Genomic DNA, 25,779 nt, shown 5'->3' on the forward strand with positions numbered 1-25,779 from the left:
CAAATGGCAGATAGCATGCTCCAACATTTTTTGTTGAAGACGGTAACCCAGGCAGAGTCAGGACGGTTCTAGGGGTAAGACCAGCTCATTATGTTGGGATCAGCTGCTGCTCCTTATGAAGGTTGCTGCCACCATCCCCAATCTAACTAGAAAGGTCAACTGTAATCAGCAAGATATTACACATGAGCAACCAGTTACATTGATATGATAGACATTATTGCAGCACTTGAGGGGGATCAGCCACTCAGTCTCATGACCTCAAGAGACTAAGCTGCTTGACACACAAGCTCAGACTACATCATCATCGTGGCTGGTGCTTATGGTGTTCCTCAATATTAACCCTTTCAGTTTGATACATCACAAAGACCTCTCTGTCTTCTGGTACCGAACCCAAAGAACAGTTCGTTGTGGATAACAACTTACAGGTATTTCCCCATCCTATCACCCAACGCTGTGGGACAGACTTTGAATCATATATGATTCCTAGTTCCACAAGTCCTTTCCCAAACCTCTCTGCTTTATTAGCACCCCCTCCCCTTCCTTTAAGGCGCTATCTGTTTGACTAAGTTCTATTTCCCATACGTCAGGCAGTTTGTGCCTGATCATTCTCCTGCCTAAAGGTGCTATATAATAATGCAAGTTGCTGTTGTATTGAGCCACAGCCCAGAATCCTCATAAGAAAGAAAAATAGATGGTAAGCTGTGACACATCGCGATCAAGAATCTGGCTCGAGTTGAGCTATAAGGAGGGTCTGCAAGGAGGAGTGGAGGTGAAGAGGCAGGGAGTTTCAGAGCATAATGCTTAGGGACAGTAACTGGTGATACTATGAAGGGACAGGATTATAGAACAGGTCAGAGTCAAAGAAGCAGGAGGTTTGATTCAGGGGGCTGGAGGATGTCGCAGGAAGGTCACAACCATCATCATTTTAAACATAAAGGTGAAGAATCCAAAATTTAAGAAACTGATGGGCTGGCTTCCGAGATAAGAGAGAAAAAAAAAGACTTGTATTCATACAACACCTTTTACAGTCAGTGTTTACAATGAATGAATACTTCTGAAATATAGCAATGGTAATGTAAGAAACACAAGGTCAATTTGAGCACAGAGAATTCCTACAGACAACTTTGTGATGGAACTCAATAATCTGAGTGATGTTGATTAAGGGGATACAAATATTTGCTGGGCATCAGAAGTAACATTGTTGCTCTTCTTCAGAATAATGCTACAGGAATTTTTGTTTGCTCGAGTGGACATTTGACATCTCAGATAAAGGACAGCATCTGTAACAGTGCAGCACCCCCTCTGAACTGCACTGGAAAACCAGCCCAGACCTTTTTCTACCCATGTACTGGTGTGGAACTTGAACCCAGAAACTTATGACTCAGAGACAAGGGAGCAGCCAACTGTAAAAAGCAAGGATCCCACAATTAGTAAGTGGTAGAGGGCTGAAAGATGTGACACTAGATACAGATATGCCTGAGCCTAAATTAAGAGTATTGCTGTCAAGTCTGATCCTTTCCCAATGCACATATTCCTACAGGGATCAACACCTGGCAATAAAAAATACAATGGATGGTGTTAAACTTCCTGAGTGTTGTTCGAACTGCACCCATCCAGGCAAGTGGGGAGTGTCCCATCACACTCCTGACCTGTGCCTTGTAGATGGTGGACAGACTTTGGGAAATCAGGAGTTGAGTTAATCACTACAGAACTTCCAGCCTCTGACCTGCTGTTGCAGCTGCAGTACACTGTTATTACTCCAGAACAGTTTCTGGCCAATGTCTGCTTTCATAGTGGGGTAATTAGCAATGGTAATACAACTGAAAGTCAAAGGGAGACAGTAAGATTTTCTTTTGTTGGAGATGACCATTACTTAGCATTTGTGTAGCGTGGATGTTACTTGCCACTTGCCAGCCCAAGCCTAGTATGTACACAACCTGCTTTAGTATCTGAATGGTGAATGGTGCTGAACATTGTGCAATCATCAGAGAACATCCCCACTTCTGACCTTATGATGAAGAGAAGGTCTTTGATGAAGCAATTGAAGATGGTTGGGCCGAGGACACTATCCTTAGGAAGTCCTGCAGAGATATCCCAGAGCTGAGATAATTGACCAACACCAAAACCATCTTCCTTTAAGCTAGGTATGCCTCCAGCTAGTTTCCCCTGGATTTCCAATGACTCTAGTTTTGCTAGAGCTTAACTGTTGCTTAAAGACACACTCTGTCAAATGCTGCCTGGATGCCAATTGGCCATCAATCAACTCCAAACTCCCTTCCAAACTGCTCACCATCCAGATTTAGAATTATATTGCCATTCCTCCTAACCTCGTGAATTCTATTTCTGACCTGCCTCCCACCACAGATTTACTGGGTTCCTTGATGTGGAGGCATTGCCTGCAGTCCCAGCCACGGCCACTACTCCTGACTGGTGCTGCTGAGACTACTGTGCTGTTGATTAATACGATTGGCTGGTAGTTAAGGCAGAACCACCTCATGAGATAAAGATGGAAGTCTCACTTTAAAAAATTTATGACCATTTCTAGGGTTTATTTGCTGCAGAACTGTTCCAGCAGGCTCCCTGACCTTTTGACCTGGGGTGGGATTGCAGGGAGCAGATGGAGAGAGATGGGAAGATGCTGAGGCATCCTGTTAAATCCAACTCCATGTTCCGTACTGATTACAAGTAAAGGCATGTTTCTGTCAGATACAGGCAGCTGCTAAGCAAGGACAACACCCCATGTTGCTATGGAGTCAAAGGATTGATTTGTACAGTCTGGAGTTACTAAACAGTCACAAGCAACACAAACACTCTCAAAAAACATTAAACCTATCACGAACAACATATAGAGGTATGGTTGAAATATCACAAAGCTAGTCCTTTTTTTCTAAAAGCTGTTCCTTGGCTCAAGGAGATTCTGTCCTTGATTTTTTTTTCAGAGGGGCAATAAACTGGGCCGGTCTCTGATCAGTCTGGTTTGGTACAGAGGTGGAAAGGATTTTGAGAGGCCTTTTGTTTATATGTAAACAGATGAGACTTCAGGCCAAAGTGGTCATGTTTTAGAAGTGACCTATATAATGAAAGGGGAGTTCTCTAGCTGAGCTGAGCAGTTTTAGTTCAGTGTTCCACTTATACTTTTTTTAAAGGGAGTTTGCTTCTTGGGACTATTGCATATATTCAGAACAGCATAATTAAGTCTAGTTGGATAGGTTGAGTTCTTTAGATGTTCTATATTCTGTTCTTTGTGTTTCATTGTGTAATTTTGTGAATACATGTTTGTCTGTTTTAAAATCTAGTAGTCAACTTGGCTAACTTGCTCCAGGTAATTTTCACTGTACATTTACCGAAACAAATTGCAAAGTTATGGTCTGAGCTGCCTGCTCAAGAATGGTTTGAGTGGTCTGGCCCAGTCCAAAACAGAAGGAACTATTCACTGAGATGTGCATGTAAGAATAATGAAGGGACAGTGGAAATAAGGAATATAGGAACTAAATGACAGTGAATTCGCTGCTTGTTCTCCATGTAGGAGCAGCCACCTAAGCTGTACATCCTAATGTCCACCCAGTGAGGGGTTCTGAAGATGAAACAAGCAATCTCAATACCAAACTCATGCCCCTCTTTACACAACTGAGCACACCATCAGCAGGGAATTATTTAAAGGGAGGAAAAAGTGATCTTTGGAAAATTCTAAAGATATAGAAAAGGCCTTTAGAATATCCAGTTCCCATTTCTCCTTAATCATTAGTTGTGAAAAAGGAATTGTGAAGGGTGGAAGCAGAGAACTGATTTTCATTGATATGAACAATATAACAGACTGTCCAATTCTCATTTTGCCAAACTTGCTGCAGTACAATAATTAGCAATGAATTGTACGTTGCTGTCTTTTCCTAAACTTTGTCCTTTAGGTGTGAGCATCACTAACAAGGTCAGCATTTACTGCCCATGCCTACGTCACTGATTAACTGGTAGGGCTATCTCGGAGGGCAATTAAGAGTTAGCCATGTTGCTGCAAGTCTGGAATCACATGTAGATAAAATCAGATGAGAATGGGAGACATCCTTCCCTGACTGAGTCACTAGTGAAGCAGAATTTATAACTAAAATTCTGTAACTTGATAATGACTTTTTTTAAAAATCGAGTTTTATTCCTGGTTTAGTAATTGGTGTTGCAATGGGAATTGAACTTAGATCTCCAAAGCTTTAGAGTGAGCTTCAGAATATTGTTAAAAATTACACAACACCAGGTTACAGTCCAACAGGTTTATTTGGAAGCACTGGCTTTCAGAGCACTGCTCCTTCATCAGGTAACTCTCATAACATTGCTGACTACAACCATTCCATTCCCTCCTGGGTAGCTCACAATGGCCATTGAATTGCCCAGAATCTGTTGATTCATTATTGGATTTTATTGGAAATAGTTTTTATGAAAAGGATCTTAAGCTCCAAATTTAAAAAAACTACCTTCCTTCCAAAGTGCTCTGTTAAAGGTGCCAACAGAAGAAAGGGGAAGATCAAATGTATAACTTCAACTCGGTTGAGTATTCTGTATAGTTCTCTCTTTAAATATTGATACTGAAAGAATGATAATATGGAGCTGACAACTGGGAATCTGTGGAAACTGATATCAGACTGTAAAGGAATAGATTCCATGAGTTAATGCTCCTAATTACAAGGAGACCATTACCATGCTATATTAGAGTCAGGGTCAGGGTTAGGATTGGAATGAGGATTAGGGCTAGGGTCAGGGTTAGGATTAGAATTAGGATTAGGGCTAGGGTCAGGGTTAGGATTGGAATTAGGATTAGGGCTAGGGTCAGGGTTAGGATTGGAATTAGGATTAGGGTTAGGGTCAGGGTTAGAGCCAGAGCTTTAGGGTTAGGATTAAGTTTTCAAAATTTGACTTTCCTTCCCCTCAGTTTGATTATACAAACATATTGCTTGATCAAGCCTTTTCTATCAGGGAACCTTGTCAGATCTTCCGGTCCGGAAAACTACCCTTTAAAAACTGCAGCCAATGACTGCCTATTCTTTTCTAAACTTGCTTCCATGTACGGTGGTCAGATGTCCAGGCCACAATCAGAGTCCAGCAACAGGTGGACAAACAGCTGCAGAAACAACAATACAGACACAGTGGTTAGCACAGCTGCCTCACAGCACCGGGGACCCAGGTTCAATTCCAGCCTTGGGCAACTGTGTGGAGTTTGCACATTCTCCCTGTGTCTACATGGGATTCCTCTGGGTTTACTCCAGTTTCCTCCCACAATCCAAAGATGTGCAGGTTAGGTGAATTGGCCATGCTAAATTATCCGTAATGTTCAGGGATGTATTGATAAGGTGCATTAGTTAGGGGTAAATGTAGAGTAATAGGTTAGGGGAATGGGTCTGTCTGAGTTACTTTAGATTAGATTACTTTACAGTGTGGAAACAGGCCCTTCAGCCCAACAAGTCCACACCAACCCGCAAACCACCCATATCCCTACATTTACCCCTGACCTAACACTACGGACAATTTAGCATGGCCAATTCACCTGACCAGCACATCTTTGGACTGTGGGAGGAAACCGGAGCACCCGGAGGAAACCCACGCAGACACGGGGAGAATGTGCAAACTCCACACAGTCAGTCACCTGAGGCGGGAATTGAACCCGGGTCTCTGGCGCTGCGAGGCAGCAGTGCTAACCACTATGCCACCGTGCCACCCATTGCCACTGTGCTGCCCATCTGTTCAGAGGGTCGGTGTGGACTTGTTGGGCCAAATGGCCTGTTTCTACACTGTTGGGATTCTAAGTCCTCAAGGCCAGATAACAGTGTAGATGATAACACAGTTAGTAAGATAGTCACGGGTAGGATAGAGCCCTAATATAGTAAACTGCACTGGAGCGGGCTGTTTTCAGAGTGAAACATGAACTCTTAACCTTTGGCACTTAAACATAAATGTGAAACCTATTCAGCCTCAGTAGATAGTTTATAGCAATTGGTTAAACTGAGATAGGGGTAGGGTTGATGTAGAGCAATTACTCTGTTTTTGGGGGGTAAGTTAAAGTTTATTTCATCTGTTGAAAATCCAAATTAGATTAGATTACTTACAGTGTGGAAACAGGCACTTCGGCCCAACAAGTCCACACTGCCCCGCCAAAGCGCAACCCACCCATACCCCTACATCTACCCCTTACCTAACACTAGGGGCAATTTAGCATGGCCAATTCACCTGACCTGCACATCTTTGGACTGTGGGAGGAAACCGGAGCACCCGGAGGAAACCCACGCAGACACGGGGAGAATGTGCAAACTCCACACAGTCAGTCGCCTGAGGCGGGAATTGAACCCGGGTCTCTGGTGCTGTGAGGCAGCAATGCTAACCACTGTGCCACCGTGCCGCCCTTAGATTGTCCCAAATGTCCCTTAGATTATAATCTATTGAGCATTTCAAACACAAATTTAAACAACGTCCCTCCTACCCTCCCAGGATATAAAAGATGATTTTAAAATAAAAATCATTGTTTGAAGAAAAAGAGCGAAGTTCTTTGAGGTCCTGGTCAATATTTTCCCCTGGACCAACTTCATTCCAAAACCATTTATCACATGGCGACTGGTGTGTGCCTATTATCTGACATGCTTACTATATGACAGCAAGGAGTACACTTCAGAAATATGTCATTGTCCTAAAGTGATTTACAGCCATTATGAACGATACGATCTAAATGAATGTCTCTTTCTTTTCTGCACCCAATCTAACTTTGCATCATTTAATAAAATGCACTTTCTGCTCCTGCAAAGCCCTCAACTTGTCACTCCTTCTCAAACTGTTCCCAAAATTGGTTGAGGTTGTGCAGTTCAGTGCAACCTTTACCCGAGAGACCAGCAGAAGAGTGTTGCTCGACAATACTGTTCCTGTTAAACATGCTGCTCTCTTTTGATTTATGATACAGGCTGTGTTCAGATCATGTACTTCTGGACTTTACCATAAAACCTGACATACCAATGATTCAAGCTTTTAATGGCTTGTGAAGCTGAGAATGACATGCAGCATCAAAAACATGTAATTTTAAGTTTTAGATGCCACAATTTCAGTCATATTTAATTTGCCACTTAACTTCTGCTTTTCCCTCAAATGCTCCACCAGACTTACAGGGCTGCTGAGAAAGCGAAAACTGGGAAGGTGTAATGAAAAGGGTGCAAATAAGGTGAGTCCACATGGACTGTTGAGGGAAAGAGAGGACTGAAATGCGGGTAAGCCAAGTGGAACAACTCATGAATGAGCTGCATATGTATAACAGTTGAAATATACATTTATAAAACATAGTTATAAGCAATGTATTCATCGTATGCCAGAAGTTACAGGATAATTTAATTGCAGTCACTCCTCCCTATTCTTGAGGAAACTGTTCCTGAGAAACCCTGTGAATGTTAAAATTCACAAATGCGGAGCTCATTAAAATTAGGTTACATTCACAGATATGCAATTTTTGCCCATGGATGTTAATTTTTGTTGTTATTTACTTTTTGGCACACATAGACAAATGTACAATTGATTTTGCGATATGGGATTTACTGTGATTTGTAACAGGAGATCGAAGCAAACAGACAGCCTGAAGCTCATGAAGCAGGGATTCTTCATTCCAACTGCATCCAGTCTTTACAAACATAAAGAAAGATTCAACTAAAAACTAGGAAATCAGAATATTTGCATTGGATTAAGCCTCAGTTGTGGAAGTCTATGTCTCTTCAGGAAACCTCTACCTAAGAAAAACAGCACTTTCCCCAGAGAGGATCCACATGTACTCTCTGGTTCCCATACTTCAGTTCCCTCCGTCACCACTGCCATCTGCTGCTGGAGGCCCTGTACAAATTAAGCGTAACCAAGCTGATCTCATCTTCATCCAGTACTGTTTATCTCGAGAGAATGGATACATAGTTAAAATGTTTCTATTTGGAGACCATTTTTGAATCAGACTATAGTTCTGATACTGGATTAGTGGTGCTGGAAGAGCACAGCAGTTCAGGCAGCATCCTGATTTTATCACTTTGTTAACTAGTTTGATAGAAATGAAAGCATTACCTTTAACGCAAAGGGTTTTCCTTCTGTTGTTGGAATCAGTTTAGCTGCAACCTTCAATATTGTAAAACCTTCCAGTGAATGTTGTGGTCAAGAGAAGGTTTGATGCTAAACAGGAAGCAAGGGAAGAGAAAGGGTGAAAGTCGGAGTCAAGACAGGAGTTTCTGAGTATATCTGGAGCTGAGGGAATAGGGGATCGGCACAGAGGCTTTTAGAAATAACTTTTTGACGTATTATGGGATGTGAGCATCTCTGGCTAGGTCATCAATATTGTCCATCCCTAATGACACACGGGACAGCTAAGGATCTAACACACTACTGTAGGTTTGGAATCACACATAGACCTACCAGGTAAAGTTGACATATGGTCTTCCCAAAGGATATTAATGAACCAAATGGGATTGTTTTTTAACAACAATTAGGTTAGTTTTTTTTAATTAATGTTAGCATCTGTAGTGGTGGGATTTGAACCCATTCCCTCAGAACATTAACCCAGGGCTCTGATTATGAGTCCAGTGACATTGCCACTACGTTACCACCTCCCAGTACTGTGTGCATGTGATCCAGTCAATATTGGTAAAGAGTGGGCTACTACACAGATCAGACTCACACAAACTTAGAGAGCAGGAGTGATGGAACCAGAGTGGGGTGAGACCACAAAGGCCTTCGGATATAAGAACAAAGATTTCAAAACTGATGGCTTTAGAGGACAAATTAATCAATGGATGTTGAGCCATCATAGCCGAGTGGGATTTCTGCCAGGATTTTAAGAAAGTGCTGTACAAGTGGATGCATTTTTTTAAGCCAATGGGAATCTTATTCAATGAATCTCTAAGCTGTTACTACTACACTCAGGGTACGCATCTTTCTGCAGAGGCAATAAACACCTCAGAGTGATGCTTTCACACTCCTGCTCCTTCCCAGCAAATGAGTGAGTCACCATTTGTCTCTAAGACTGCAAGGTAAAAGAGTGACTAACACGAAACTGGGCGTGATAACAGCAATATAGCCCCTGGTGAAATATCAGTGGCTGTCCATTCAGTGACCTACACAAAGTTTATCTAGTGTCTTCATCATTGTGCTGTAAAGCATGGGCAGAAAAAAAATCCTGTGCTTTGGATCCCATCCTCTGTCCAATCAACCTCAAACTTTGCAAAAAGCAATCACCAGAATGTCAGCATTAGCAAGGGGCAAGCATTCATTGAGTGAGAGTCAGTACAATATATAACCATTAGATCGACAGCAAAGGCTTTACACATCTTTAATATTCTACTGGTACCTGACCACAGAAATTGGGGTGCCAGTCATTTAGACTGTATGAAAATGTTCTCATAAGATAAAAATGTAAGATTTCATTTAAAAGGGAAGTGTTGGGCCATTGGAATATCTAATCAACATTTCTACTTTGTAATTGCCCCAGTTTAACACTATTCCTGGTTGCTTTATCATACCTGCCTGCTGGCACCTCATCTCCTTCCTCCATTTCCCTATCTGACAGAAGCTCCTGCCACATTCTTCGACCTTCCCTCACCTCCCCCCCGACTCCCCCATCTCACTCTCCTCTAACCTAGACTCCCAGGCAATTATGTCGATGTTTCAGGTTTATAGCGATGACTTTAGTTGAATTGAGGAAGGGGTCATCTTTCGACTGACCCGTGCTGTCACAGGCCCATTGAACCTGTACCAGCTGTTCAAATGAGCATCATTACCCAGGAGGAGAAAGTGGGGACTGCAGATGTTGGAGATCAGAGTCGAGAGTGTGGACTGAGCACTGGAAAAGCACAGCGGATCAGGCAGCTTCCAAGGAGCAGGAGAATTGACGTTTTGGGCAGAAGATGTTCCTGATGAAGGGCTTATGCTTGAAACACTGATTGTCCTGCTCCTCGGATGCTGCCTGACCTGCTGCGCTTTTCCATCATTACCTAGTGCCAGTCTCCTGCTTTCCCCCAGACTCTTCCACATTATTTTTATTCAAATAATTATCCGATGCCCTCTAGAATGTCTCAGTTGAACCCACCTCTACCACACTTCCATCCAGACCCCCACTACTTGTTGAGTGAGGACATTTTCTCTTGCTTCTTTTGCCAATCACTTTAATACTGTGGCTGCTCATTCTTGTCCCCTCGACCAACAGGAGCAGCTTCCTTCTTTTTCCAGGGTGGAATGCTGTCTCCATTCTGACTCTACCCCTCCATGAAACACATTGCGATGCTCCATTCAAAGCTGAGATTCGGCGTTTGCTAATTGCCGACGGCTGCTGTTTCTGCCTCAGCTTTGTGAGTGGCACCAGGAACCGCTGATGAAATTGCCCTCTCAGTCACGCTGTGCAGTGACTCAGTGACAAGCAGGTCCAGCTCAGAACCAGCAGGTTATGGGTTCAAGCCCCATTCCACAATGTATGGCACATCAATCTTGGTCAATGTCCAAAGTATGAACTAAGGGCTGGCTGCTGGAGTCCATGCTTGGGTGAGATGCTAAATTGAGCTGGTGATAAATGATCCCGTGGTTCTTTTTGAAGAAGGAGTCATATGTTCTACTGCCTTACTCATCATTCATGTCTCGACCAACACTATCAATCATAGATAAACAGGCCATTTATCTTTCAGTGGGACCTCCCTGTGCACAATTTGTCAGCCACGTTGGCCTACAAAACAACAGTGACAACATCTCCGAGATAATTCATCAACCACGCAGTGCCAAAGAATGGCCTGAAGATGTTACAGATGCTAAATGCAAACTTTATTTACACTGAATCAAAGGTTCACAGTAGCTTTCCCCTCTCTCATCACACAACTGACCTAGAATTTCCGCACAGTTTGGAGTAATTTTTTAACATAATGCACCATAAATGAACAAAACAACGGCAAGAAAAAAAATATCAGTTTGATTTTTGCGTTTGAGCACAGATTATATAATGCAGTTTGTCTTCTTTTGCACTCTCTAACATCAGTTTTATAAACATGGTGCTTGAAAGCAGACTTAACCCCCAATCAGATCACACCCCAAATCAAATTGAGCTTCTGCTGTTTGTGGTTCTTTGGAAAATGTTAAAGGGGTCTGTTAAAATTATATATTGTTTTAAAGGCACAGGGATGAGCTGGCCAGAGGAAGTGGTGGAGGTTGGTACAATTGCAACATTAAGAGGCATTTGGATGGGTATATGAATAGGAAGGGTTTGGAGGGACATGGGCCGGGTGCTGGCAGGTGGGACTAGATTGGGTTGGGATATCTGGTCGGCATGGATGGGTTGGACCGTAGGGTCTGTTTCCATGTTGTACATCTCTATGACTCTATGACTCTCTGCTGGCAGAACTGTCAACCACCACCTGTCCCCCAAACTCCATCCTGCAGTATGGAACTCACTCCTTCATCTCCTGAGCTTGCTGTTCACCTCCCAGTGCAGACTCCTTTTGAATATAGCTCTTTTAATTCACTAAGCAGCATTGGTGGTTGCACTCCAAAGTGATCATCAAATATTTCTGCCTCTTTGTGTTAAAACTCGTTTTGTGCTTTCCAGGATCAGATTACTGACATGCTGTGGGCTGTATGCTTAAAATGATACTTTTTAAAATGAGTTCATTATCACATGGTAGGTATTACATTCGCTGTTGTGTAAACAGGTTTCAATGGAAACTTAACGCAGTATCCAATGTGGAATATGGAGCTGAAGTGTTCAATAGTTAACATGGCAATTATCTCCTTTGCAGTTTTCAGCTCTGCTGTTTGTACTGTCTGCAATACCATTAATCACTGACAATTGCACCCGCAGTATATTTCCTAATAGATCTATCTTGTCATAAAAATGTATAAAACATGCATATTTTGTAAGAAAAGAATCTGTTCTGTCTTAACTTAATTCTAAATGATGAATAATGGGAGAAAACGTCCAAATAATGAAAGTTATGCAAGTCATAATAGTACAAGGAAGGAAAATCTGTCTTGGGGTGTGCCAGACTATTTCAGAAGTGAAAACAGTTCCTTCATATTATGCATCATTAATTCTGGGTCTATTTCTGAGTGCCCTTTTCTGAATGGTGTTCATCCAGCTTTTATTTTCAGAGTAACTCATCTGACAGAGGCTATCTCAAGACAGGAGATTTATCATACACCAGGTTCAGAATGAGTTCAACACAAAATCAAGTCAGTTGCACATTACAGAATGGATTTCCATATTGAGATACAGCATGGGTTGGAAATTGTTGATGTGACAAGGTCTTCATGCACAGGCCTATACTCTTTTGGCAACACCTTCGGGGCAATAAGCTTGTAGAATCATAGATTCCTTAGAGTGCAGGTAGAGGCCATTTGGCCCATTGGGTATGCACCACCCCTCCAAAGAACATCCAACCTGGACCCACTCACATAGCTCCATTAACCCACATGGGGTTTTTAATCCCATGGCTAACCCACCTAGCCTGCACATCCCTGGACACTATCAGCAATTTAGCATGGCCAATACACACGAACCTGCATATCTTTGGACTGTGGGAGGAAACCAGATCATCCAGAGGAAACCCACACAGACACAGGGAGAATGTGCAGACTTCACACAGACAGTCACCTGAGGTTGGAATCCTGGCGTTCTGGTTCCTGGCGCTGTGAGGCAGCACCACTAAGAACTGTGCCATCTCAAAATTCTACCATGGAGAAGAACAAGGGGAGCAAGATGCACTGCAGAAATTCATGAAAGTCCCTGAGGCAGCGCCATCTGAATCCATGACCACTTCTATCTAGAAGGTCAAGGGCAGCAGTTACATGGGAATACCACCCCCCTGCAAGTTCCCCTCCAAGTCACTCACGATCCTGACTTGGAAATATATTGCGGTCCCTTTACTGTCACTGGGTCAAAACCTTCTATGTCTAATAGCACTATGGGCGTAAATACAAGCCAAGGACAAGAATGATTCAAGATGGCAGCTCACCACCATCTTCTCATTCATAATCTGGAATGAGAAATAAATGCTGGCCTCTTCCAGTGACACTAGCATTCTGTAAAAGTGTCTAAAAAATGAAAGGGTTTGACCTAAAATCAGGTACCATGATGTATGTCCATTCAGTGTAATACTGGTAGCTCTCCAATGTTACACTGCCAGCCGAGTTTGGAAGGATTTCTGCGGGCAGTCAGTTCTGCCCACATTCCGCAGTAATCTTCATCCACAAGAGGTGGATTGTGCCGAGGACAGCTCCCAACAGACCTGCAGGAAGTGAATCTGATCTATGGACATAAGATTGAGGAAGAATATGCTCTCGGTTTCTGAATGTTGTCTGGGAAATCTTGCTGGAGGAGGAGGAAATGAGGACAGGCATCTTGTATCTACTGGGGACCAGAAAGTGACAGACACATGCGGAAGCAAATCATCACAGCCAGGGGACCTTTCCTGAAGACCTGGATGGAGTTACACAACAATTTCAATGACCACACACGAGGACACAAGATTAGGAAATGCATCTTCAAATGTTATTTCCACTAAGTGCCCCACTCACCTCAAACTCTGCTCAATTCACTATACCCCTATATCACTTGCTGTGGGTTAATGTTGTTGGGAACAATCATCTCTTTGCTCTCACTTGCAGAGATCTCAAGAGTTGTGTAAACAATAAGAAGCCCATTGCATATTTGCAAACGATATTCAGGTTAGTTGAGTCCTTATTACAAGTACTGCTGTTCATCTTCCATGTCCCTCGACTGAATATTTCAGCCTGACCCTGAATCTCTGTGCAGCATTATCATAGCAGGGGCACTTCCAGGTTATATCACAGTTAAACCCATGTTAAATCATCCACGTCAAAAACAGTTTGAGGAAGTGGACCCTGTTTGATTTCCAGCAAGTTTTAGAGCTAACATATGACATTTGTAAAATTGTTGCATCTATTGCCTACACCACAGAGAGCCTATAAGTCAAGTGAAACCATACACACACTTGTCACCAGCAAGAGAGAATATTTCTGTTTTTGCTGGTCTTGCCACCTCTAATTGCCCTTGAGAAGGTGCTGAATCTTGTCCCATTATTTTAAAAAAAGCTTCAGTGATCTTTCACAAGCAACAGTGGATAGCAAACTCTAGGATAGAGTCATAAAGCACAGAAACAGATCCTGCACATCCAAATCATTTCATGGATGAGGACTTAAGAGGCATGGTTAGTAAGTTTGCGGATGACACCAAAATTAGTGGTGGAGTTGACAGTAAAGAAGGATATCTAAGATTAAAAAGGGATCTTGATCAGTTGGGTGAATGGGCTGAGCAGTGGCAGATGGAGTTTAATTTGGGTAAAGGAGAGGTGTTCCATTTTGATAAGATGAACAAAGGCAGGACATAAACAGTTAATGGTAGACCCTGGGTAGTGTGTCAAACAAAAAGGCCGAGGAGTTTAGATAACCAGTTCTTTGAAAGTTGAGTTACAGGCGGACAGGTTGGTTAAGAAGGCATTTAGCACATTGCCTTCATTGCTCAGACCATTGACCTTAGGAGCTGGGATGTCTGGTTGAAAGGGTGGTTCGTATATGGAAGGAAGGGTCTGTTTCCGTACTATACTACTCTATGATTCTGTGATCCTATAACTTATAGATAAATCTGAGTCAGAGCAGTAGGGCACATTCAAGAATAGGAATAGGAAATGTATAGAGTCGACGTGTTTCAATCAAGATAAAGGGTGAGACTGAAAATCCTTTGATCCCTGAACATCAAAGGAAATACCTTACCACTGGGTCAAAATCCTAGAATTCCCACCCTGACAGCAAGGTGGGCTCACTTACTGCACATGGACTGCAGCAGTTCAAGAAGGCAGCTCACCCCCACCTTCTCAAGGAGAATTAGCGATGGACCATTGGAAATGTTGGCCAACCCACAACGTCCATATCCCACAACTGAATAAAAAAGAAAACAGGATGAAGTAAAGAGACAAAGGGAAGCTTTATGGCATATACTAAGGGCTCAAAACAATGGACGGTCTCCAGCAGTATAGAACATGCAAGAGGAAGTTTACCAAAGGCAATTAGGAGAGCAAAAATGAGCATTAAAGAGTAATGGTAGGTAAACAAAGGAAAATACTAAACTGTGTTGCAATCTCATGGATGAGAAAAGGAAAATTAGGGAAATAGTAAGACCCATTAAGTGCTACAGTGGTATTATTTACATGGAGCCAGAAGAAGTAGGTTACCTTCTGAATGAATGCAGTATATTGGTGTTCGCTAGTGAAAAGGACAATATGGGTGTATAAATCATGGAGAAACGTTATGATTTACTAAAAAAAAGTATAGGTGACAGGTTATTCTGTGTTCTCTTGTAGAATTAACTGTAGTTAATTTTCCAAGGCCAGGTGAAATGTATCCCAGGTTGCTGAGTGAGACAACGGAGGAAATAACCAGGGTCCTGGAAATAATTTTGAAATCTTCTCTGGCCACAGGAGATGTACCAAATGATTGTAGATCAGCCAATGTTGTAGCCTTATGTAGTTGGGAGCAAGGGATAAACTATGAAAGCACAGGTCAGTCAAGCGAGGAGCAAATTACTTCAGATGCTGGAATCTGTACTGAAAACAACAAACGCAGGAGATTACAGTGAGTCAAACAGCATCCATGTAGAGAGAGCAAGCTAACGTTGCAAGTCTAGATGACTCTTCACCAGAGCTAGTCAAGCTAACCTGACATATTCCTCCTTCTTTTTCTTAACCAGAGCTACAATTTTTTCGTCATTCAGCATTCCTTGCACCAACTAGCCTAGCCATTCACCCTATCAGGAACACACTGTCCCTGAACTCTCACTATCTCATTCTTAAAGTGCTACTTTCCAATTGCCCCTTTCCCTACAGATAGCCTCTTCTGACCAACGTTTGGAAGTTCCTGTCTGATACAGTCAAAATTGGTCTACTCCAACTTTAACTTTTTGATCAGGCCTATCCTTTTCCATTACTATTTTAAAATGAGTAGAAATATGGTCACTGGCCTCAATGTGCTCCCCCACTGACACCTCAGTCACTTGCCCTGCCTTAGTTCCCAAGTGAAGCTCAAACTTTGCTCCTTCTCAAGTAGGTCCGTCCACATATTAAATAAGAACATTTTCTTGCACACACTTGATGAATTCCTCCCCATCCAAGCACTTAACACTACCACAATCCCAGTCTATGTTCACCAAACTAAAATCCCCGTTCATTATCTCTCAGTAGGGTGGCTTGATAATACCACTGCCTCACAGTGCAAGGGATGTGGGTTTAATTCTACCCTACAGAAACTATTGTGAGCCTCCATACATTCTTCTAGTGTCCTTTTAATGGTGTTGGATAAATACCCCAATCCAAGACTGTCACTACTTACCCAGTTAGTTTACAAAGTTCAATAGATGTTCCAAAGCCCCATTATTCAAATTTTAAACCATAAATTTATCACAATAACAAGATATATTTCTGAATTGCAAAATCATTACTGCCTCCATTTACTAAATTAATGTTCAGCGTTAATGATATGAAGAAGAGACAATTTTTCGTTGCAATGTTTTCTTAGCCCGTAATATTTCTCCATCATCTAGCATAATTTGAGCAGCATAACACTGTGTCCATTCATTAACAACACATTAGTGTCCTTCCCTCTAACTGCTATTGTCTCGATTACCAAGAAGCCAATTATAATTCAAGTGAGCCAACATTAATATCTAGAGTTTAGCTGAAAGGGAAATATATTCAAATATGATATGACTCGTGAGAAGTTGTAATTTTATTAATGATGCAATTGTTTCCAAACTGCCATTATTCAATTATGTGAATTTCATCTAGAAAATGATGGAACAGAACTTAAGTTCGGATTGACAATGAAATTTTTTTCCTCCATGAACAAATACTTTCGACTTTCTCTATATTCTCATTGGCTGAAGAATGAAAGATTCAAAGGAGAATTAAAAACGTGCGATTTGTTTTCCTTAGGTAATCTCTGTCTCTGTCTGATAAACAGGGTGGAAGTGGGTACTGCAGATGCTGGAGATTAGAGTCAACATTAGAGTGGTGCTGGAAAAGCACAGCAGGTCAGGCAACATCCGAGGAGCAGGAAAATCAACATTTCAGGAGACGTTCCTGATGAAGGGCTTTTGTCCGAAACGTCGATTTTCCTGCTCCTCGGATGCTGCCTGACTTGCTGTGCTTTTCCAACACCATTCCATCTGATAAACAGGCCAGTGGCTACAAATTTGTCACTGGCATTTTTATTTTGGTGATTCACAGGATTCATAGCTTACAGGATTCACAGCATACGCCCCCCCTATCTGTTTGTATTAGTCCTGTACTGTTGCTGGAGCTGTTGGCTGCCTGAATGCTCAGCAGGAGGCCTTGTCATGTGAGACAAACCAGGGCAGGACTTACGGAGTTAATGATAGGGCCATGGGAGTGTTGTCAGGTGGAGAGACCTAGGGATTTCAGGTAGATAGTTCTTTGAACATGGCATCACAGGTAGACAGGGTGGTGAAGAAGGCAGGTTGCCTTCAGCAGTCAAAGCATTGAGTATAAGACTTGAGACATCATGTGCGGCTGCACAAGACTTTGGGGAGGCCACTTTTGGGGTACTGTGTACAATTCTGGTCACCTTGCTACATGAAGGACGTTACTAAAGCAGAACAGGTGCAGAAAATGTTTACAAGGATGTTACCCCGAGACAGGAAGTTTCAGTTATAAGGAGAGGCTGGAATAGGATGGGATTTCTTTCGCTGGAGCATTGGAGGCTGCAGGGTGACCTAACAGGGTGAACTGATCCTTGAGAGGCTCTGATAAGGTGAATAGCCAAGGCCTTTTTGTCAGGGTCGGGGAGTTGTAAACTAGAGGGCGCGGGTTTAGGGTGAGAGAGAAAAGATTTAGAAGGGGTCTGAGGGGGGAACCTTTTCACGCAGTGGGTGATGCATTTGTGGAACGAGCTGCCAGAGGAAATGCTAGAGGCAGGTACAATGGCAACATTAAAACAAGAACATTTGGACAGGTACATGAATAGAAAAGGTGGAGAGGGATATGAACCGAGTGCAGGCAAATGGGACTGGTTCAGTCTAAGAACCTTGGTCAGCATCGACGAGTTGGGCTGAAGGGTCTGCTTCTGTGCCGTATCACTCTGTGACTCTGATCCTCTATTTGAGGTGACCCAGTGCAGCTCCTCAGAGGGACATTGCGCTGGATGGTATAAGGTTGCTGTTGAATGCTCTTGCTGCAATTCTGAAGAAGGGAAGTGGAAGATTCGGGCAGAGAGAGGGTATCCCAGATTGACGGATGTGGTCATTGAGGTGGATGAGACTATTCACCAGGAGGGTTTGCAGGATTGGAAGGATTGGAAGCAACTGGACAGGGAGGTCATTTCTCAGAGTTTAAGCCAAGACCAGCACACACACACACAAAAAGGCTCTGGTCTGGGTCAAGGGCATGGGGTAGCTGACTCCAACTTGGCACAGGGCTGACTTCTGCAGCCTCTGCACCATCTCTCAGTTGTGCTGCACACCCAGAGGCAGTGCCAATGCTTTCCCCATTCCTGTTGCGGCCTTTGCCTAGACAGGTGACCAAGTTCTGTGCCCAACCTGTGACAATGCAGTAATGCGTCCTGTAAAGCCTAAGAAAGCAACAGCACACCTCCCAAACCACTTATGAACACACATTGTCTGCAGCAGCAGCTGTTCTGCAATATTTTATTTGAAAGTTTAGTCTCTGGCTCTTTAAATAACACACATAAAGGGGCCTTTCTCACAGCTGTATTTTCTTCAGTGAGTGATGGATCCCCTGAATAGACCTACATAAAATAGGTTTACAAACACAGTATCAGATCAGTCCATGGGTGTTTGATGTAATCAAAGCACCAGTTCAGAGGTTTCTAGGGGACATAGGAGAGATTGGGATGTGAGTTATTCTGGGCCTGGGCCAGCAGACTGAATAGGCCAAGTCTAAACTGGCTGGACAGGGAAGACAGCCCCATTCAGAGGAACACTCCCTCCAGTTGTGCAACGCAATGTCAATCTCTCACGGTGAGAGTTCTTCCACAGATGCTACTGTGTTCACTTCAACCTGAATAGTACAAATGGTCTTCATCATGTCAAGGTATGTAAAAAATATATAGACTTCCCAAGACAATGCATTCTCAATGAGGTCACAATGACATTCCATCTGAGATAGAAGACGCTTACCCTCCCAAGTTTTTTGTTCAAAGTGTCAACATCTCTCGTCTTTCTCCAGTTACAAAGCAACAGCATGGGTTCCGGCCACTCCCTGTCATTGGAGACTTCTCTGAACATCATAAATGTGTTTCGCTGGTCATGAGGACAAGCTAATAAAGTACATTTTTGGTTATATTCATTAATGGGATGAGGGTGACACTGGCTAGGCAGCATTTACTGCTCATCCCTAATTACCCAGAGGGCAGTCAAAAGTCAACCACATTGCTGTGGGTCTGGAGTCACATGTAGGCCAGACCAGGTAAAGGATGGTAGTTTCCTTCCCTAAAGGACATTAGTGAACTACATGGGTTCCATCCCCTAACCACGATTGACAGTGAATTCATGGTTACCATTAGACTCTTAATTAAATATTTTTAATTAAATCCAAATTCCACCATCTGCTGTGGCAGGATTTGAACATTGGTCTCCAGAATATTACTTGAGTCTCTGGATTAATAGTCCAGTGATCATGCCACTCAGCCATCACCTTCTCTCAGCATTCAAGGAACATTTTGAATTTTTCAAATCAATTATCACGTTTGCCTTTTTAAACCTTTAGTGAATACTTTTCACCTTTCTCAGCTTTCAAAGCAGCTTGACTATCGAGAGGATTTACACACACAGCTCACAGCCAATCTGCAAATTCTTCAGACAGCCAACACAATTGCCAAACGAACAATCAATTAATTTAGATCAAATAAATAAATAAACCTGAACTCTGACCATTGGGTTTGAGCTCTACAGACCCCAGGAATGACACAAAGGAATCAATGCTGACATGTGTGACTCCTGGCACACAAAAGAGTAACTCTTGGCAGAATAATCCAAGCCACAAGTCAAGATTCCATTCAGCATTCCAACAGCTCAAGGCTGACACCTAAGGGCAAATCTGAAAGGTGAAGGACTGGTGGCTGGTACCATTGTTGAGGCTACATTTGGAGTATGACATACAGTTGCAGTCACCCTGCCTTAGGAAAGATGTCACTGGAAAGGATGTCAAAAAAGATTGACAAAGATGTTACCGAGACTGGAAGGCTTGACTTATAAGGAGAGGCTAGGGTTTCTTTTACCTGGAGTGTGGGAAGCTGGGGGCAGGGGGGGAATGAACTGATAGATGTTTATAAAATCATGAGGTACATGGATAGGGTGAAGAGCCAAGGTCTTTTCCTCAGGATAGGGGAGTCCAAAACCAGAGGGCGTAGGTTTAAGGTGAGGGTGGAGCGATTTAAAATGGACCTAAAGGGCAAATGTTTCACGCAGAGGGTGATGTATGTATGGAACGAGCTGCCAGAAGAAGTGGTAGAGGTGGGTACAATTACAAAACATAAATGATATGAGTGGGTTAGAAGGAAATGGGCCAAATGGAGGAAAATGCAACTGGTTCAGTTTAGAAAACCTAGTTGGCACGGCTGATTGTACCGAAGGGCCTGTTTCCATGCTGGAAGGGTGACAAGTGATCGAGCAGTACACTAACTGCCACAACATGTGCAGCTTTGGTATAAGCATCAGGACTATCTGTAGACCAAGATCAAATTGACAAAGTCCCCTTCCTCATAACATGGTGTTTCTCTTCTTAAGGATGGGAATCTATTGAAAATATTTGGAGCAAACTCCTCTACTACGAATCTGCAGTGGTAGCTGAAACTGTCCGGGTCATCCGTCCAGTGTTGTGGTTATGATCGCTGCCCTGTTAACTGGTCTAGCAACCCACTCTGTTGAATGAAAAGGAATAAAATGAATGGAATACCTTGTATCGACCAAGGCACTGGAAATGGCAATGCTAAAACCTGCGTTGTCGACATTGCAAAGTCCTCCTTACTAATATAGAGTCAGAGAGTCATAGAGAGTACAGAATAGAAACAGACCCTTCGGTCGAACTCATCCATGCCGACCAAATATCCCAACCCAATCTAGTTCCACCTGCCAGCACCCAGCCCATATCCCTTCAAACCCTTCCTATTCACGTACCCATTCAGATGCCTTTTAAATGTTAAATTGTACCAACCTCCACCACTTCCTCTGGCAGCTCATTCCACACACGCACCATCTTCTGCGTGAAAGGGTTGCCTCTTAGGTCTCTTTTACATCTTTCCCCTCTCACCCTAAACCTATGCCCTCTCGGTCTGGACTCCCCCACCCCAGGGAAAAGACTTTGTCTATTTATCCTATCAATGCCCCTCATGATTTTATAAACCTCCATAAGGTCACCCCTCAGCCTCCGACGCTCCAGGGAAAACAGCCTCAGCCCATTCAACCTCTCCCTATAGCTCAAATCCTCCAACCCTGGCAACATCGTTGCAAATCTTTTCTGAACCCTTTCAAGTTTCACAACATCCTTCCAATAGGAAGGAGAGCAGAATTGCATGCAATATTCCAACAGTGGCCTAACCAATCTCCTGTACAGCCACAGCATGACCTCCCAACTCCTGTACTCAATACTCTGACCAATAAAGGAAAGCATACCAAACGCCTTCTTCACTATCCTATCTACCTGCGACTCCACTTTCAAGGAGCTATGAACCTGCACTCCAAGGTCTCTTTCTTCAGCAACACTCCCTAGGACCTTACCATTAAGTGTATAAGTCCTGCTAAGATTTGCTTTTCCAAAATGCAGCACCACGCATTTATCTGAATTAAACTCCATCTGCCATTCCTCGGCCCATTGGCCCATCTGGTCCAGATTCTGTTGTAATCTGAGGTAATCTTCTTTGCTGTCCACTACACCTCCAATTTTGGTGTCATCTGCAAATTTACTAACTGTACCTCTTATGCTCTTAATACCAAGTCATTTATGTAAATGATAAAAAATAGAGGGCCCAGCATCGATCCTTGTGACCCTCCACTGGTCACAGGCCTCCAGTCTGCAAAACAACCCTCCACCACCACCCTCTGTCTTCTACCTTTGAACAGTTCTGTATCCAAATGGCTAGCTCTACCTGTATTCCATGAGATCTAACCTTGCTAACCAGTCTCCCATGGGGAATCTTGTTGAACACCTTACTGAAGTCCATATAGATCACATCTACTGCTCTGCTCTCATCAATCCTCTTTGTTACTTCTTCAAAAAACTCAATCGAGTTTGTGAGATATGATTTCCCATGCACAAAGCCATGTTGACTATCCCTAATTAGTCCTTGTCTCTCCAAATACATGTACATCCTGTCCTTTAGGATTCCCTCCAACAACTTGCCCACCAATGATGTCAGGCTCACTGGTCTAGTTCCCTGACTTGTCCTTCCCACATTTCTTTAGTAGTGGCACCACGTTAGTCAATCTCCAGTCTTCTGGCACCTCACCTGTAACTATTGATGATATAAATATTTCAACAAGTGGCCCAGTAATCACTTCCCTAGATTTCCACAGAGTTCTAGGGTACACCTGATCAGGTCCTCGGGATTTATGCAGTTTTATGTGTTCCAAGGCATCCAATAGACAATAGACAATAGACAACAGTCAATAGGTGCAGGAGTAGGCCATTCTGCCCTTCAGGCCTGCACCACCATTCAATATGCTCATGGCTGATCATCCTTAATCAGTATGCTGTTCCTGCCTTATCTCCATAACCCTTGATTCCACAATTCTTGAGAGCTCTATCCAACTCTTTCTTAAATGAATCCAGAGACTGGGCCTCCACTGCCCTCTGGGGCAGAGCGTTCCACACAGCCACCACTCTCTGGGTGAAAAAGTTTCTCCTCATCTCTGTCCTAAATGGTCTACCCCGTATTTTTAAGCTGTGTCCTCTGGTTTGGCACTCACCCATCTGCGGTAACATGTTTCCTGCCTCCAGAGTGTCCAATCCTTTAATAATCTTACATGTCTCAATCAGATCCCCTCTCAGTCTTCTAAACTCAAGGGTATACAAGCCCAGTTGCTCCAGTCTTTCAGTGTAAGGTAATCCCGCCATTCCAGGAATTGACCTCGTGAACCTACGCTGCACTCCCTCAATAGCCAGAATGTCTTTCTTCAAAGTTGGAGACCAGAACTGCACACAGTACTCCAGCACTTACTCCGATGTAATATGAACATTTTCAAGATGTCATCATCCCGTTCCCTAAATTCTATATCTTCCATGTCCTTTTCCACAGTAAACACTGATGCAAAATACTTTAGTATCTTCCCCATCTCCTGTGGCTCCACACAAAGGCCGCCTTGCTGATTGTTGAGGTGCCCTATTTTCTCCCCAGTTACCCTTTTGTCCTTAATGTATTTGAAAAAACCCTTTGGATTCTCCTTAATTCTATTTGCCAAAGCTAACTTTGTGGGTGGCACAGTGGCATAGTGGTTAGCACTGTTGCCTCACAGCGCCAGAAACCTCAGGTGACTGTCTGTGTGGAGTTTGCACATTCTCCCCGTGTCTGCGTGGGTTTCCTCCAGGTACTCTAGTTTCCTCCCATAGTCCAAAAATGTGCAGGTTAGGTGAATTGGCCATGATAGATTGCCCATAGTGTTAGATAAAGGGGTAAATGTAGGGAATGGGTCTGGGTGGGTTGCGCGTCGGTGTGAACTTGTTGGGCCGAAGGGCCTGTTTCCACACTGTAAGTAATCTAATCTCATGTCCCCTTTTTGCCTCCTGATTTCCCTCTTAAGTATACTCCTACTTCCTTTACACTCTTCTAAGGATTCACTTGGACTATCCTGTCTATACCTGACATATGCTTCCTTCTTGTTCTTAACCAAACGCTCAATTTCTTTAGTCATCCAGCATTCCATGTACCTACCAGCCTTTCCTTTCACCCTGACAGGAGTATACTGTCTCTGGACTCTCATTATCTCATTTCTGAAGGCTTCCCATTTTCCAGCTGTTCCTTTACCTGTGAACATCTGTGCTCAAGCAGCTTTTGAAAGTTCTTGCCTAATACAGTCAAAATCGACCTTTCTTAAATTTAGAACTTCAATTTTTAGATCTGATCTATCCTTTTCCATCACTATTTTAAAACTAATAGAATTATGGTCACTGGCCCCAAAGTGCTCCCCCACTGACACCTCAGCCACCTGCCCTGCCTTATTTCCCAAGGGTAGGTCAGGTTTTGCACCTTCTCTAGTAGGTACATCCACATACTGAATCAGAAAGTTTTCTTGTACACACTTAACAAATTCCTCTCCATCTAAACCCTTAATACTATGACAGTCCCAGTCTATGTTTGGAAAGTTAAAATCCCCTACCATGATCACGCGATTATTCTTACAGATAACTGAGATGTCCATACAAATTTGTTTTTCAATTCCCTTCTGACTGTTAGGGGGTCTCTAATACAATTCCAATAAGGTGATCATCCCTTTCTTATTTCTCAGTTCGACTCAAATAACTTCCTTGGATGTATTTCCGTGAATATCCTCCCTCAGTACAACTGTAATGCTATCCCTAATCAAAAATGCCACTCTCCCTCCTCTCTTGCCTCCCTTTCTATCCTTCCTGTAGCATTTGTATCCTGGAACACTAAGCTGCCAGTCCTGCCCATCCCTGAGCCATGTTTCTGTAATTGCTATGATATCCCAGTCCCATGTTCCTAACCATGCCCTGAGTTCATCTGCCTTCCCTGTTAGGGCCCTTGCATTGAAAGAAATACAGTTTTATTTATTAGTCCTACCTTGTCCCTACCTTGTCCCTGCCTGCCCTGACTGTTTGACTCGTTTTGTTCTCAACTGTACCAGTATCAGATTGATCTCTTTCCTCACTGTCTCCCTGGGTCCCACCTCCCCCCCACCTTACTAGTTTAAATCCTCCTGAGCAGCTCTAGCAAATCTTCCCACCAGTATATCAGCCCCCTTCCAATTTAGGTGCAATCTGTCCTTCTTGTACAGGTCACCTCTACCCCAAAAGAGATTCCAATGATCCAAAAAATGTGAATCCTTCTCCCATACACCAGTCCCTCAGCCATGCAGTCATCTGCTCTATCCTCCTATTCCTGCCCTCACTCGCTGGTAGCACCGGGAGTAATCCAGCTATTACTATCCTCAAGGACCTCCTTTTTAAATTTCTGCCTAACTCTCTGTAATCCCACTTCAGAATCTCAATCTTTTCCCTTCCTATGTCATTGGTTCCAATGTGGACAATGACCTCCTGCTGGCCCCCCAGCCCCTTGAGAACATTCTGCACCCTCTCTGAGACATCCTTGATCCTGGCACCAGGGAGGGAATACACCATTTGGGCCAAAGGGCCTGTTTCTACACTGTAGGGGTTCTATGAAAAAAATATGAATTCTAAATTCTGTTTTCTTTTTATTTGTGTTTTATTCATAGTATGAAAATAAACTCCTGAAATATCCGCCACACATTTGCTTTTTAAATAAGGACCATTTGGGTCTGGGCTATATTCTTAAACTATTTTGAGGCGGTCTGGCCTAATCCATAACTAGCTGGAGGAACAGAAGTACCATTAAATCCCTCCTTAATTAATTCATACATTTCTGGATGACAATTTATACTGTGCCTCAGAATACTTGACAGTAGGTTTGCCCACACTAATATTAGACAAAGTGTTTGATAAATATTCAGTCTATCTCTTTCTCCTTTTTGAAATTCTGGTAAATCTTCATCATTCCCCCAAGCTTTTCCGCATC

This window comes from Chiloscyllium punctatum, chromosome 16, assembly GCF_047496795.1.
Source record: "Chiloscyllium punctatum isolate Juve2018m chromosome 16, sChiPun1.3, whole genome shotgun sequence".
Lineage (NCBI taxonomy): Eukaryota > Metazoa > Chordata > Chondrichthyes > Orectolobiformes > Hemiscylliidae > Chiloscyllium > Chiloscyllium punctatum.